Below are 16,279 nucleotides of genomic sequence, written 5' to 3' on the forward strand. Positions count from 1 at the left end.
GTATCTTGCATGTTTATGTCTTTCCTTAACTCCATTGCTAGCTTCCCTATCTGATTAGCAGCGCAGCGACAAGTTTATTTTAAGCCCCGAGGCTGGACCGCTACAAGGCCTAGTCCTCTCCATCCAACACCTATTACTCTTCCCCTCTCTCTCTCTGTCTCTCTCTCTCTCTCTCCCTCGCATTGAGTTCTTTGCCTAGATAGTCTGTTGGAAATTGTTGTTAAGCACAGTGTTTGGATCCAGCTGTAACGTGGCCAGATTCTCATTAGCAACTCATTGCTAGCTACCTCAGGGTGATACGCTAGCTGGTAGGCTTGTGTTCTCGACTAGGCCTGCAGGCGCCATATTCCCCGACGCCATTTTGGTACCTCCCTCATTGAGCTACCTGTGATACGTCACCTAGTTTACGACATCTAGGCATTGACCGCCATTTTGCTTAAGCATTGCTAGAGTGGCTAGTCGTTAGCATCTGCCCACAGATACACACACCTACACACATGCACGCATTGGCTTTCCCTAGTCACACACACACACGCGCGCGCACACACAAGGGATTCTCTTTTCCTATCTCTCTCTCTCTCTCCCCCCCCTCTCCTGCCCGAAACCTATGGCCCAGGTGTAATTGTTCCATTGTTGTGCCTTGTTATTACCTTTGCCCGACATTGAATGTATTTTGTGAGATTCTTATTAGTGAGTAGTAGACAAATAAAAGCTAATCAAATTGAATTACATTTTACTTGTTCCTGTTGTTTATTCACAAGGTTAACTATTTAGAACTCCTTTTTCCTTCAAATTTAGCTTTTGTATACAACTGGGTTTCCCATCTAATGCAGAGCTACCATTAATCTTGAATGTAACCATTCACGGTGAATATTAAGATTAATAATTTAAGATTTTATGAGACTGATCTTTATAAATTGATTAATTCAATTATCAATTATTACATAATTTATAATTTAATTAATCCCAATTCCACCTACATAAATTGGTGCCCCGTGTGAGGAATAGTTTAATGACCTTGTGAATTTCTCAACAATAACTTGTAAACTGCTGTATACCCAAAGACAACTGCCAAGGTATAACACAGGTGACTTTAATGGTGAATCATTAACAGTGTGTTAATCACAGAACTGAAATTCAGCTGTCAACCACAGTTAGCTGATAAACCGGTTTAATTGATTAGTACATTAGAGTAATATCTAATCCAAGTACTTAATTAATATTATTAATAATAATCATTATTGTTAACTAATATTATTAATTGAGCTAATTAATACAAGTGAAACATTAGTGAAAAACAAAGTAGCTAAGAAACCACAAATCAATTATTTAGCAACTTGGATTAAATTAAATTCTAACCTAATCAACACCTAGTATTAATTTCCTTTAAGTTAATACATTTCGAACAAAATGTCGCATTCCCCAGCAAGTGAGTCAGAAGAGCCCCTCCCCTCTCTTTTCGACATTGTGGGCGATTTAGGCCAAGTCCCGGAGGATAGGAGAAATTACTTCTGTGATCTGGACCAAAAGGCTCGCTTTGATGAAATACACATAGCCGTTAGGGAGCTTAAGGAGCGTACGATGACTCTCCCAGAAGGGCTACCCAAATTGTTCATGATCTACTGTAAGGAAATGGAACGTGTGTATGACCATCGAACAAGAGAAAAGAACACTAAAACGACAACTGGCCGAAGCTCAAAGGAGAGCAGAAAGCGCGGAGAGTAGCCTCGTGGGCATGAGAGCCACACAAGATGAACTAAAGCGCGAAATAGAATGCCTCAGAGAAGAAGTGACACAAGCACGTCGCTCAGATGAGGGATCAGCCAAACCCTCCCAAGAACAGAGTTCCGCTCTGGAGGAGGAAGAACCTGACCTTAGAACGGTAGATCAGACACCGCACCCAAGCTCAACTCGCGTGAAAGCCGCGCGATCGCCATCTCGTGGCGCTGGGAGTTTTTACTTTACTCCCCACTACACCCCCTCGCGCTTCAATATCGCTGCAGCCTCTAGCACGCAGAAAACGCCGCGCTACGTACCCTCAGACTCCTCTGACGGAGAGGCCGCCTACAAGCCGAAATGCAGACATAGGCGATATGAGAGCAGCTCAAATAGCGAAGACAGCGAGGACCCCTACGGGTCAAAATCAAAACGCCTCGTCGCAGAACGCAATACTAGGATCCGCCAAATCGACATCCTTGCGAAAGACATAGAGCGTTTTGAGCCAGAAAATCAGAGACACTGAAGCGTTAATGATTATTTCCGGGAAATCGAACGTAGCCTCCTGGACCTGCCAGAGGCTATGTCGCGTGAAAAGGCCAGACTAGTCTGGAAAACTTTAGGTAGTGGCGTACGAGCATTCGTTGAGACCCTACCACAGTCAGTCCTCGACAACTACAAGAAAATACGTAAGTACTTGAAAGAGGAATACTTGTTGTACGAGGACGAGACTGCTGCGACGATGGGTGCCATTCAAATCAGACAGAAATGAAGCGAACACCCTCGCGAGTACTACCATCGGCTTCGCGCGGCATACTCAGTTCAGTTCAGTTTAAGTTTATTGTCCCCTAAGGAGGGGAAACTTGTCTTGCAACAGGTAAACATACAGATAGCACAACAGATAACAACACATACAAATAAATAACACAGACTACAAGTTAAAAATGCTGTAGACAGCTTCTCATCTAAGTGCAAGGATTGTGCAAATTTAGCAACCTAATCGCACTTGGTACAAAGGAGTTCTTTGTCCTGTTGGACTTAAAACAAGGGACTCTGAATCTCCTGCCTGAAGGGAGAACCTCAAAAGAACAATGAAGGGGATGATTTACACAATCCAGTATGTCATCTGCCTTCCTCATAACCTGCCTCTCATAAATATCTGTTAAGGAAGCCTGTGGACAGCCTATTATCTTACCAGCCACCTTCACAATATGGTTGATGTTATTTTTCTCCTTCAGGCTGATACCCCCATACCAGGCAATGAAAGCAAAAGTAAGAACAGATTCAATAAAAGATTTATAAAACAAAGACAAAATAACCTTATCAACATTAAAAGAGTTAAGCTTCCTTAGGAAGTACAATCGTTGTTGACCCTTTTTGCAGATAGTCTCTGTATTTACATCAAATTTGAGTTTACTGTCTATCACAGTACCCAAATATTTATACTGCTTTACCACCTCTATACTGCTACCTTTTATACAGGTGGGTTGAGGAGAAGCAGGTTGTTTTTTCCTAAAATCTATCAGCATATCCTTAGTTTTAGAGGTGTTGAGCTGGAGAAAAGACCTGTCACACCAACTAACAAACTCGTCGACCACAGGCCCATGCTGGGATTCATGTTTCTGCAGTAAACTGACAATGACTGTATCATCAGCATATTTCAGGATATGTCTATTACTATACTGGCTCCTACAATCGTTAGTGTAGAGGATGTATAGTAAAGGTGAAAGTACACAACCCTGAGGGGAGCCAGTAGAAGAGACACGCCTTTCAGAGAGACAACCATTTACCTTAACTCTCTGTGTTCTGTTTGTTAAAAAGTCCATTATCCAACTCACAAGATCACTTTCAATATTAAATTCTGCAAGTAATTTACTAACTAAAACATAAGGCTGGATTGTATTAAAAGCCGAGCAGAACTTTCAGGGCAGAAGCGAGCCCGGGCTAGAGGAAGATCGCAACTTCAAGTCCCTCTTCCTCCATAACCTTCACCCGTGCATCCGTAACCAAGTAACACTCGCGTGTCGCCAGCACCCCCATACTATGAGAGAAATGTGTCGCACCGCACAACTAACGTGGGAGACGTTCGTCCAACCCACGGACCGCCACGAGGACGATCCCAGAGTCCTCAGCCTACATGAGCAGGAAGGTCAGTCCTTAGGCCTAGAAGGGGGTGAAGCCCCAAACAGCGGACCCCCTTGGGCGAACCCAAACCCCGGCCACCAGACGTCGAGTCAACCCAAAGGTAACTGGAAAGGCCGACAAGCTGGAGCCAAGGGGGAACAGGGCCCCAACGCCAAAGGGCAAGGTAACCACAAACCTTGCAGTCACGGCCCTAAATCTCAGAATAGTGGACAGTCAGGGCCCCATCGCAACTCCTCTCGAAGGGAGCAGAGCCCTAAGCCAGCTACCGCTAAACAAGCCAACCAAGAGCCGCTTGGGATGGCAGAACTGAGGGCCGAACTAGCACAGATTAAACAACTGCTGAGCGATAAGAAAAAGAAGGGTAAGCCGAGCAAGGACAGGGACAACCCGTCAGCATGACTAGACCGGGACCCATCCCCCCCACCACCACGTGTCTACCTCGTGGGGTGGGGAAAGGACCCCTGCCCGATAGGCAGCGATGAGGTGAAACAACCCCCTCCGGTGGTAAAGCCTGACCCGCAGGATGCACCCCTGACGCAGTTTCTTGGAGATTTGGTTAGGAAAGGCAACGCCAAGCGTATCTATACCCCAGTGGTGGTAGAAGGCAACGTTTCCCTCCAAGCTCTCCTGGATACTGGGTCGGAAATCACCCTGATGTGTTCCAAAGTCTTCGCAGAGGTTTCTGATGCACGGCACGTGCAAGGTAGACCCATCAGAACCGAACGCTGTGACATCAACTTGGTTAGCTTCACCCAGAATCAAGCCCCAGTAACAACCATCGCATGGTTGGAACTCACGTTCCAGGGCATGTCCATCACTCACTCCACTTACATCTGCTCTGTTGGGGTAGAACCGTTCCTCATTGGCCAAGACCTACTAGATAGGCTAGCGCCCCTCATTGACTGTCGTCGTGGGCAACTGTGGGCCCAGGTCGCGTCCCCACAGACCCCAGATCCTCGTCGTCATGACCGAGCCCGTTGCGATGAAGTTAGCGTGGATGCTACTCCACCGATAGCTGAGTCAGGGCAGTTCCCCGAGAACCTCGAGACCACTCCGCTCCACCCTGAGCCGAGTCAAGAAGCGCCAAACTCAACTGACACTCTTCTCAACCGCAACGCTCTCGATGGCCACCCGTCTTTCCTTTGCTTTCTTGGCGAATCTGCCCCAACCAGGTACTACCCCTGGATATCTGGCAACATTACCGTCAACGGCATCACGGCACCGGGCGTCAGGTTAGCGCTTTGGTCAGAGAAGTCAGCCATCAGCCAAACGTGGTTCGACATAGTGTGTCAGAGCACTCCTTCCCCTGTCTTTGTGCAGAAGAGCCACCAGCTACTGTCAGCCGAACAACCACAGAGCCCCACCAAAGCCACGGGCGTCTGCGCCGTGTCGCTCGCCATCGGTCAGAGAGAATTTCTTCATTTCTTGAGTGTCGTCCCCGGACTTCCTGACTCACTGGTCATTGGGGCAGACATCTTGGTCAGACTGGGAGCCCAGCTGGACCTAGTCAACCGGGTCATCTGGACCCAAGCCGACGCCGCTAAGCACCCGTTCCAAGCTGACCCGGAACAAATGCGGTCAGGACAAACGATTCCCCAAGCCTGCCATGTTGCTAGCGAATTCGACGTTGTCATTCCCGCTAGGACTGCTGGTTCCCCTCTTAAGCTGGTCATCATGAAAGACCAACAATTTCGTAGCTCCCAGGCGTTCTTCCAGCCTCTCAAATTCTTCATGGAGCTCGACTTAGCCGTGTGTGGGACTCCGCTGCTTGAAGTGAGTCATCGTTCCGCTTACCTCCTGGTTCAAAACTCCACGCGGGACGCCCTCACGATCCCCGCCCGTCGGCCTTTAGGCCTTCTGATAGACCAGGCATTCCATGACTTTGAACTCACCATTCCAGTCATCGGTGAGCTGCCAACGCCGGAGACTCATTCCGATCCAGTGGAACCTCTCTGGGTTACTCTTCCTTTCCACATGATCCGCGTCGAACCCCACGACATGCTTCGCGACGAGTGCATAGTCATGACCAAAACTGTCACCCCGAAACACATGCTGGTGTACGCTCTTGCCACGCAATCGAGCAACATCACCCCTGCAACTGAGGTCGTTGATTCAGCTTTAGGTGAACCATACCCAGGCTTCGAACAAGAAGTTCAACAACAGCTGGTGAAAGCTGACAGCCTGACCATGGACGCCCAGGGACGACAGCTCCGTGAACTGTTCTACGACTTCAAGGCAATCTGGGCGTGAGATTCCAATGACTGCGGTGTCACAGACATCCACACCGTCCGAATCCCAACAGATCCGAACGCTCCACCGACGTTCGTGCAGCAATACAAAATCCCGTTAGCCGCATACGACTCAATACACTGGACACTCTGCTGGAAAAGCAGATCATTCGCGAGTGTAACTCGACTTACAACTCCCCCTTGTGGCCGGTGCTGAAACCAAACGGCAAGTGGCGCCTCACCATTGACTATAGGCAGCTGAACAAGCAAGTGCCCTTGTCAAGATGGCCCATGATCCATCTGGATCAAGAACTTGCCAAGGTGAAGGGTGCAAAGTTCTTCTCCACCGCTGACGTGGCGAGTGGATTCTGGACCATGCGCGTGGATCCAGCTGACCAGCACAAGCTGGCCTTTTCCTTTGGGAACCGCCAGCTAACTTTCAACCAATGTCCGTTCGGCTACGCGAACTCCCCCGCTGAATTCAACATCTTGCATAAGGCAATGAGTGATGCCGCAGCTCGTGGCAACTTGATCTATGTCGATGACATCCTCATTAGGTCACAGACTTTTGATGCACACCTCGAAGAGATATGCCACGTTCTGTCTCAGCTGTCCAGAGCAGGAGCGAAGCTCTCTGTCACCAAAGGGCAGTGGTGTCGCACCAAAGTCGAATACGTTGGGCTGTGCGTCGGGCCAGATGGCATTGAACCCCAGTCGGGGAGGGTGCAGGCTATCCAAGACATCAAAGCCCCATCCAACGTACCCGAACTCAGGAGCTTCTTAGGGGTCTGCAACTACTCCCAACAGTTCATCGAGACTACGCGGAGATAGCACGACCACTCACCGAGCTCCTCCAAAAGGATAAACCCTTCCAGTGGAGTGACCCTCAAGAACTCGCATTCAAGAGCATGAAGCAGAAGCTCTGCTCCGCTCCCTGCCTCGCATATCCCGACAAAGACAAACCATTCTTCTTGGAGGCTAGTTTCTCCACCCACTGCCTGAGCGCCGCACTGTCACAGCAGCATGACAAAGATCGCAGTGTCGTAGCATACGCCAGTCGGCCCCTCAGTGCTGTGGAGTTGAAATTTTCAGACTGCAAAAAAGCCCTGCTGGCCACGGTCTGGGCCGTTGAACACTTTCGCAGTTACATTGGTGGCCAGAAGGTGGTGATAGAGACCAATCATCAACCGGTCTTGTTCTTGAACAGCCAGAGGCTGAGAGAGGGAAGAGTTTCGAACAGTCGCATTGCAGCTTGGATGATGGCATTACAGGGCTACGACGTCGAGGTGAAGTACGCCCAGAACCACAAGATGGCGCTTGGCCGAGGCCTGGCAGAATGCCAGCATTGCGACTGCGAGAATAGTCCGGATCAAACCGAACTAACAACCGTACCTGCTCTCCCCTCCAACCACCACTACTATGACAAGAACGTCTGCAAAGACCTCCCCACCGCTTACATAGATGGATGCTCATTCCATCATGAACGCAAAGTCCAAGCCGGTGTCAGTATCGTATGGGTGAACGGCCCTATACAAGGGAAATACCAACACCGACTCGGGGCTAAGACTAGCCAATATGCGGAGGTAGCAGCCGTGCTCATCGTCCTGCAACAAGCTGCCCGTGAGAACGTCAAGCACTTAGTCTTTAGTTAGTCTTTAAGCAGTTAGTCAAGTCTGCTCTGATTCAAACTATGCCAGGCATAGCTTCGTCTCACACTTTCCCTCGTGGAAGGTGAAGGACATGAAAAACGCAAGGGGCAAGGAAGTGAAACACTCCGAACTCTTCCTAGCATGCGATCGACTCGTAACCGAACAGGGAATGTGCGTCTACTGGAAGAAGGTGAAGGGACATTCTCAAGTCCCAGGACCTGACAAAGTCGGTAACGATGAGGCAGATGGCCTCGCCAAAGCGGGAGCCGTAGATGGCCCCCTTTGGGAATTCCAGCCGTCATGGCTTCCTGAGACGCCACGCCATGCCATAACGTAACCGCGATTACTCACCGACAGGCTAGAGCAGGTCAAACTGACGCAGTACCCCAAGCAGGAACAGTGCAACTCGGCCGACTGCCCCAGGATGCTGACCTGGTGTCTATGCAGGAAAGAGATCCCGTGATCCACCAAATCCGTAAGTTCCTTGCGGACCCCGTGGCGTTCCCAATTTCCCCACAAGAGTTGCAACAGTCCTGAGACTTAAATCACCTTCACAATCTCAAAAACGGCTTAAAACTCGAGAAAGGACTCCTGGTGTACACACCACGCAACCAGGGACCTCCCCGGTGGGTCGTGCCCACAGATCATAGGGGGGGTCATGTTGCAGTACGTTCACGACAACCTGTGCGGGGGCCATAGGAATGCTCAGGCGACCTACCAGACACTCCAAAAGATTGTCTATTGGACCTTCATGATTCAGGACATTACCGAGTATGTCAAAGGGTGCTTGATTTGCTGCCAATTCCGACCAGCCCAACTGTTGAACCGCGCCCCACTGCAAAGCAAAGGCATCTCATTCCCCTGGTCTAATCTCCAGATAGACTGGGTCGGAGCGGTGCCAAAATCAGCTCGAGGTAATAATTACCTCCTGACCGTCACTTGCGCGTTCACGAAGTGGGTGGAATGCTTGCCCGCCCCAAACGAAACCGCAGAGACCACCGCTCTCCTTCTTATGAACCATGTGTTCAGCCGTTGGGGCTTGCCCCTATCCATTGATTCCGACCGAGGTATTCATTTCACCGCAGAGGTCGTGAGAGTGTTGTGGGAGATGCTCGGAGTTGAAGCAAAATTCCACATCGCGTATCATCCTCAGTCTTCCGGTCAGGTCAAACGCGCCAACCAAACCATCGTGAGCATGCTTCGCAAGTATGTCAGCCACCATGGCAAAGATTGGGACAGCAAACTCCCTCTGGTGCTGATGGCCATTAGGTCCACTCCTCACCGCACCACCGGAGTCACTCCGTTCGAAATGATGACTGGTCGTGAAATGGTTCTTCCCTTACACCTCCTCTACCGACCAGAGGACCAAGGCGTTGCCACTGTGTACACCGCACACCAGTACGTCACCGACTTGCAACGCCACTTGCAGGCCACGTTTGCGTGGGCCCAGGAACATCTCGAAAAGAGTGCGAAAGGCCAGAAAGCTTACTACGACAGAAAGGCGACACACTGTGAGTACGAAGTAGGCGACAGAGTCCTATACTTCAATTTCACCAAACCGGTAGGAGTAGCCGGAAAATTCTTACCCCGTTGGTCCGGTCCTTTCGAAATCGTCGGTAAACTGTCCCCCGTCGCCTACCGCATCAAAACTTCGAAGCCCAGCCAGGTGCCTTCGTATGGATGGGTCCATAGCAACCAAATAAAGCTCTTTGAGCAGTCCACACTCCATAGGGGGGGTGGACAAACAATAAGTTATAGCCTGCCCAACTTAGTTGCATGCCTCTCAATCCATAAGCATGCATCTATAAGTAACCACCCCTGTTACCACTCAAATCAGAATAACAAACTCCTGTATGTTGCAGAATGGCCCCTCTCTGGATCCTCGGCATCTTCCTAGTCCTGCAGACCACACTGGCCGGCAACATAGTGGAACCAGGTCTGCCGAGCGGCATAGTTCTCCAAGATGCCCCAGGACTGCTTCTCACCAATTGCCGCGTCCACACCCAGCGCGTGTACACCCGCCTCGATCCTTGGGACGTGTACCGTAAGCATTTTAGGTCGCCCACACAAACAAACCTCGAAACCGGGCCTGACTCCGAGATTGGGTCCAACATCGAACATGCCAAGCGTACCACAGTTCACATGCTCGAACAGTTACAGAAGTTCATAGTCACTGAGGAGGAACTCGGTGGCAAAACACGTCCTAAACGGTTCCTCGGAGGACTACTTACTGCTGCATCCGCCATTGGCTCTCTGTTCTCAATGGGCCTCTCTGCCGTTAACACCGTTAGCCTGACCGCGGTCAAACGAGAAATGAACATTCTTAAGGAAGAAATGCCAGAAATCCAGGGTAGACTACTAACTCAACAGGAGGAGCTGCAGGGCCTAGGCAAAACCCTGCAGGGAACCATACTAACCGTTAACATGCATTCTACATTAATCAAGAACACAGTGCATGCCGTAGACAGGCTAGCGACAATCATGAGAAGCGAAGTCAAGTACGTCCGAGTAATCTGAGACCTAATGCAGGACCTGATGAGAGAAGTAAGTAGCTCTCTCAGCACCCTGGGTGGAGGTAAAATCCCACCATATTTGATACCCCTCAGCATGGTTGACCGCATACTCTGATCTACTACCACGACTAACGTTTACTCATCACAGATTCATCTGGCTTATAGTCTTGGCAGTGCTATTCCCATTTTTGTGAACCCTCAAAACCTAGAAATAGGCTTCATCCTCAATCTCCCCGTTATTGAACGGCAAAACATATACAGAATCAAATCTGTCCTTAATGTAGGTTTCTGGAACAATGACGTACACGTACGTTTGCAGACACCTCCCACCATAGCCTATCACGATGACAACCCCTCTATCTACCTCATCCCTAACTTAGACATGTGCACCTCTACCAAAGATATCCACTGGGTCTGCCCCAGCAATCCCTTTATCCGAGACACCACAGATCGTCTCTGTGGATTGACAAAAGTCCCCGATCAGAAGTGTGCAGGCAAATTGTCCATTAAAGATGAAGGAATAGGAACTAGAGTAGAAAGAGCTGGTAATCGGTGGCTAATCAACACTCCCCAAACTGAGATTCTGATATCATATGATCAACATAACACTGCCACTAGAATGAAGATCCCTAACGAAACCTCTCTCCTAAGTGTCCCACTAGGAGCCACTGTTCACGTGGGTGACATCACCCTCCATCACCTTAGCCCTGACCAGTATGAGACCGAGATAGAAATGCCTGATGCCTTCCCAGGTCACGAACTTGAGATAAACTCCACCCTCCAAGCACAACTACTGCTGGAAGGGACCAAAACCGTGCAATTCAATCTTAAACCCACTGGCATCGCTACCACTTTCTTGAATTACCGCACAAACCCCTCGTCCAATCAAGGATCTTTAATGAGCCGAATTGCGCTGGGATTTCTAGCTAGCGGTTGGGTTATCACAGTCTTCATAGCCATCACTCTACATAGGTACATACTGACACTACACCGCAAACTGGACAAAACGATCTGCTCACCTGAGAAATTAGATCGTGGCATTGTCCGATTCTCCATCAGGCCTAAGGCCTCCACTAACTTTCTTGAAGAGTAGGCTTGCTAACACGCTAACTAACCCCTCTCTTCCATTTTCTTTTATGGAGTTTTGATTATTTCTTTGTTTGCTGTGTGAAATGTTGTATGTAGAAAGTAGTTAAGTAGCCATAGTGTAATTGTTTTCATGTCCAAGTGCCTATGTTTTCATGCCCAAGTGCCTATGCATCTTATCGACTGTATGAAATGTATTGAACTGTTGAACTGTGTCTGAAAGACTTTTCACAGAAAGGACCCTTGGAACTACCTCATTGTGGAACTACCATTGTGGATTACTAGGGACCGTGGGTCGCGGACTAAACACCATGTGCCCATAGGGTATCACTCCTTTCAGCGCCTATGGCCAAGGGGGGGATGTTGGTAACTTGCCAGCGCCCCATAACGATCCCACAATTCCTTGCGCGCTCCACCCGGATGTGACGTAAAGTGGAACTGCTTTAACTGTATCGAGAGCGCCTCGATTCACTCTCTCATGTTCTGACTACTGGAGTGGTCGGACGGACTGTAGGCACGCTTGCTACAGTGTTGAGACTAACCGCTATTGTCTGAGAACAGCCTGTTCAAATTAGTTTCGGCCGAACTTTTGAACGACCCGCTAGGTTTCAGTGATATAGTGGTTTTGATTCTAAACCTTTGCAAAGTTTAACTACAGTTAAGTAGTTTTCCACGCTAAGAGGCATTTGCGGACAGCTTCGCTCCTCTCAGCCTTTTCCTCATCGACGCATCACCGGAGGTTTCTCCTGAAGCACCGTGGACCAGCTAGGCCTCCATCTCCCTGCTTTGTTTAGCCGCGGTTGGACGCAACTTGCCGCTAACCTCCTCTCCTCGGACCGCGACCCTCAGCGCGGACATCGGAGAACGAACTTCCATCGCATTGAGTAGGCACTTGGGCAAATTTTAGTAATTTGTAGCTTATTCAGATGGTTGTTAGGGTCATGTTTAAGCTTTGAGCTGTTTAGCATACCCGCTCAGACACGGAAGGTGTTTTTTTTTTTTTTTATTGTTTGTTTTGATTCTGTTTTTCTTTGAACTTGTTAAACAGGGTATCTTGCATGTTTATGTCTTTCCTTAACTCCATTGCTAGCTTCCCTATCTGATTAGCAGCGCAGCGACAAGTTTGTTATTTTAAGCCCCGAGGCTGGACCGCTACAAGGCCTAGTCCTCTCCATCCAACACCTATTACTCTTCCCCTCTCTCTCTCTGTCTCTCTCTCTCTCTCTCTCTCCCCCTCGCGTTGAGTTCTTTGCCTAGATAGTCTGTTGGAAATTGTTGTTAAGCACAGTGTTTGGATCCAGCTGTAACGTGGCCAGATTCTGATTAGCAACTCATTGCTAGCTACCTCAGGGTGATACGCTAGCTGGTAGGCTTGTGTTCTCGACTAGGCCTGCAGGCGCCATATTCCCCGACGCCATTTTGGTACCTCCCTCATTGAGCTACCTGTGATACGTCACCTAGTTTACGACATCTAGGCATTGACCGCCATTTTGCTTAAGCATTGCTAGAGTGGCTAGTCGTTAGCATCTGCCCACAGGTATACACACACACACCTACACACACGCACGCATCGGCTTTCCCTAGTCTCTCACACACACGCGCGCGCACACACAAGGGATTCTCTTTTCCTATCTCTCTCTCCCCCTCTCTCCTGCCCCAAACCTATGGCCCAGGTGTAATTGTCCCATTGTTGTGCCTTGTTATTACCTTTGCCCGACATTGAATGTATTTTGTGAGATTCTTATTAGTGAGTAGTAGACAAATAAAAGCTAATCAAATTGAATTGCATTTTACTTGTTCCTGTTGTTTATTCACAAGGTCAACTATTTAGAACTCCTTTTTCCTTCAAATTTAGCTTTTGTATACAACTGGGTTTCCCATCTAATGCAGAGCTACCATTAATCTTGAATGTAACCATTCACGGTGAATATTAAGATTAATAATTTAAGATTTTATGAGACTGATCTTTAATTATAAATTGATTAATTCAATTATCAATTATTACATAATTTATAATTTAATTAATCCCAATTCCACCTACAACATTTATTTAATTCTTTCTTGGATTATTATGTACAATTACAATTGTCATTTTCAAACTTCTTTGAGCTTTTGAACCAGTCTAAAAAAAGTTCAACAAATTTTAATGCTTAAAGATGAAGAATGTAAACAAACCAGCGAAATGACTGTAGCAATTTGTGAAAAACGCTCTAATAATAATTCTTGAAAAATAAAAAGATGTTTTTACCATCAAATACTTTCATTCCATAATTTGTTGCTTTTTTTTTTAAAATATTTTTTGGGGTTTTGTTTTCGAGTAGAGTTTTCATTTCGTCCTCGGTTGGCTCAGCAAAACCCTCCACCATTTTGTTTGTCTCTACTCATGGTATATGAGCTGATAGCCTAGTAGTACAGTAGCCAATCAGAGCACATGATTGTTCATATCCAGTGAATGTGGATATAATAATAATGATGATTATAATCCCAGTAAGGCACCCGCAGTACTTTTTAACCCCAACGTTACAAGCATGCTGACTGTTTGCCTTTCTCTTTCCACAGAGATTCTCCTCGCATACATTTTTCATGTTCAGTCTTTAACACTGTCCATTTATATAAGGCTTCCCTGAACAGGTTCTCTTGGTGCAGATTAAGATGAGTTATGATGATGACCGGATGAATGAAAAATGGTTTATAATGTACATTCACTGAGTACTTAATTAGGAACATCTGCACACATACTCATTCATGCAGTTCCCTAATCAGCCAGTCATATGGCAACAGTGCAATGCATAAAATCATGCAGATTGGGCCAGCAGCTTTGGTAATGTTCACATCAACCGTCAGAGTGGGGGGCGAGGGAATGTGATCTCGGTGATTTTGACCATGGCATGTTTGCCATGGCATGCCTTGAGAAAGGTCAACAGAGAATGGCCAGACTGGTTTCAGCTGCCACAAAGGTTGCAGTAACTCTGATAATCATACTGTATTAATTGTGGTGAGAAGAAAAGCATCTCAGAATGCACTACACGTCAAATATTGAGGTGGATGGACTAGAACAAAAGAAGACCATGTTGGGTTCCCTTTTCTGGTCGACAAGAATAGAACGCTGAGGCTGCATTGAACAGAGGCTCACCAAAACTAGATGGACTAGAAAAACGCCACCTGGTCTAATGAGTCTTGATTTCTTCTTAGGAACACAGATGGTAGGATCAGAATTTGGTACCACCAACATGAATCCATGGACCCAACCTGCCTTTTGTCACCAGTTGAGTATTATTCCTGGCCATGTGCATCCCTTCATGGCCACAATTTTCCCATCTTCTAATTACTACTTACAGCATACTAATGCACCGTGTCACAAAGCAAAAGTCAACCCAAGCTGGTTTCTTGAACATGACGGTGAGTTCAGTTTTCTTCAGTGGCCTTCCCAGTGACCAGATCTGAATCCTGTAGAACACTTTCAGGATGTGGTAGAACTTTTTTTTTTCTTTTTTCTTCATGAAAGTGCACCTGAAAAATCTGCAGAAATTGCATGATGCAATCATGTTAACATGGACCAGAATCTCAAAGGAATCCATATCATAAAGAATTGATGTTTTGAGAGCCAAGGGAGCCCTACCTCGTATTAGTATAGTGTTCCTAATAAAGTGTTCAGTGTATGTATATCATTTGTTTTTCTACAAGTTTAGTAAACTCACAGTGAGGTTTGCTGTTGTGGCAGTTGACATGAATGTTGAGTTTCCTGTCTCTCCTGCAGCCCAGCAATGGGAGTTCCTCCAGACAACACTGATGAAGGAAACAGCACCGAAAGACAAGCGTAAGGCATAAGGAGAGTCAAAGAAAATGTCATGTAGATTTAATTGGTGTTACAGGTGGGTGAGAGAGGAAATGCAGCTACACTTTTGGATCATTCTTTACTTTAGGTAGTCTTGAGGCATGCATGTGTGCACACATGCATGCGTGCCTGTGTCTGTGTGTGTATGTGTTTTTACTGCTCCAGGTGGTCTTGAAGGATTCCGTTACCCTGCTGTCCACAGTAGCAACAGTAGCCGATGAGGTGTGTAGCGTAGAGTTGGCTATACGTTAACCTGTGGTTAATGAACGAAGCAACAAAGTTGCTGGCGACTGACAAGCGCGCTATGTGGCGGCATATAGCTGGAGTTTCAAACCCTGCTGCTCAGGGGGAAAAGGGGCAGAGATGAGCAGGGCCGGAGCAGCATTTTAAAATCACAGAGGTTCGTGATGTGCAAAGCGCGCACCGAAAAATGTTCGCCGTATTTAAATGAGAGGGGTGAATTACACGTCACACAAGAGATCTATTCCTGAAATTACTTTTAATGGTGTTTGAACTGAATATCATCAGTTTTGGAAAAAAAAATCTTGTATGTGGCAAGAGTAAGAATAATTTCAGCTTGTTTAATGGTTTGATCTGGCCCAAGCAATGAGGACAAAAGATACCCTGACCATGTAGCCTATGGAACTAAGATACATTAACAACCTGGCATCCGTTACACCTACACACACACAATTCTGGGAAAAAAATCAGTATACACTGTTTAAGGCAAAGTTATCCAAGGCAAACATAAGTTGAAACTTTCCACTCTATTGTTTTGGCTTATCAAATTAATTATTTTTAAAATCACAAACAAGGCAGGCTACAACTGCGCTGCTTCGAAAATGTAAATTTAACAGCTTGAAAGTGCACTGATGGTTCCCATGGAAACCCCGTCTCTCCTGCACTGCTTTCCTCCCCCGAGTCGCGCACTCATTTGCTTTTGTGTTCTTGGTCTCAGAGCCACACGAAACAGACACAGAAGACAGAATCAAGATTTAACATAATTAACAATGCACTTTTTACGGAGACGTTTTAATGTTATTCTTTTTTTTAATCCAGTTGAATATTTAGCCTACAAATGTATTTTCAGCTCTTAAAAATGACCAA

The sequence above is a fragment of the Neoarius graeffei genome, chromosome 23 (assembly GCF_027579695.1).
Source record: "Neoarius graeffei isolate fNeoGra1 chromosome 23, fNeoGra1.pri, whole genome shotgun sequence".
In the NCBI taxonomy this organism is placed as follows: domain Eukaryota; kingdom Metazoa; phylum Chordata; class Actinopteri; order Siluriformes; family Ariidae; genus Neoarius; species Neoarius graeffei.